The 1,144-nt window shown below is 38.1% G+C and overlaps 1 pseudogene; it reads right to left on the bottom strand.

Moving 5' to 3' along the window:
- Positions 1–215: 215 nt before the first annotated feature.
- On the bottom strand, positions 216–315 carry LOC113292221 (annotated as a pseudogene).
- Positions 316–1,144: the final 829 nt, after the last annotated feature.

The raw sequence follows: 1,144 nt of genomic DNA, 5'->3' as shown, positions 1-1,144 counted from the left end.
ATTACATGTTAGGGATTTTGAGGAAATTTGTAGTACTCTAAGACTTAGAGGCTTAGATGATGATGCTTTGAAACTTAGGTTATTCCCATTTTCCATGAAAGATAAGTCCAAGTCGTGGATGTATAGTTTGGACTCCGAGTTAATTGAGACATATGAACAACTTACATCTGCCTTTTTCAATAAGTTTTTCCCTAGGCACAAAACATCGTCTATTAGGACGCAAATATGCACATTTTCACAACAAGAGGGAGAATCTTTATATAGGTATTTGGAAAGGTTCAATGATTTATTATCCTAGTGTCCTCATCATGGTTTAGAAAAGGTTGGGCTAGTTCAGATCCTTTATGAGGGTTTAGATTATTCCACAACGACCATGGTTGAGTCTCTATGCACTGGTGGATTCGAAAACCAAACTGTTGATGCAGCGATGGAATTTTTTAATGAAATCGCCGAAAAAACCCAGCAATGGGAAAATAGTAGGGCACCCAGAAAACAATTCTTTTAAGTAGAGGAAACGTTAATAGGGTAGAAGGAGGCTATGAATCAGATGCCAAAATTGCTTCTATAGCAAAAAGGTTAGAATCCTTAGAAGTGGGCCAGACTAGTGGTAGAGTGGAGCCTTTTTGGGAAGGCCATAATATTGAAGAGCAGGCCAATGCTCTTTATAATAACACTAGATTTGATAACCGTCAAAAGATTGACCCATATTCAGAAACCTATAATCCTGGTTGGAGAAACCATCTGAACCTTTCGTGGTCTAAGGGCCAAAGTCAAGGTCATTTTAGTAATTCTAATGCTCCCCCAGGTTTTGGCTATACTAAGAATCCTTCAGGACTAGCTCAGCTTCAGAATCAGTCATATAAGAAAATCCTAAGATTAGAGGAATCTCTCACCTTGTTAACTCAGCAAACTGCAAAATTCCAGTTATCCGTAGAACAGAGTCTACAAGCTAGTAACAGATAGGACAAGAAAATAGTCAGGCTATTTCTGAGTTAAAAACCCAGGTTGGTCTGATAAGTGATTCTTTGAGAGAAAAAGGTAAGTTTCCTAATAAAACACAACCCAACCCTAGAGGAGTTCATGAATTAGGTGCAAAACCATCGAATCAATTGAATACTGTTAGAACCCTTAGAAGTGGTAGAGT

Source organism: Papaver somniferum, chromosome 6 (assembly GCF_003573695.1).
Source record: "Papaver somniferum cultivar HN1 chromosome 6, ASM357369v1, whole genome shotgun sequence".
Lineage (NCBI taxonomy): Eukaryota > Viridiplantae > Streptophyta > Magnoliopsida > Ranunculales > Papaveraceae > Papaver > Papaver somniferum.
The sequence above is the reverse complement of the archived record's forward strand: the minus strand, read 5'-3'. Positions and strand labels throughout refer to the sequence as shown.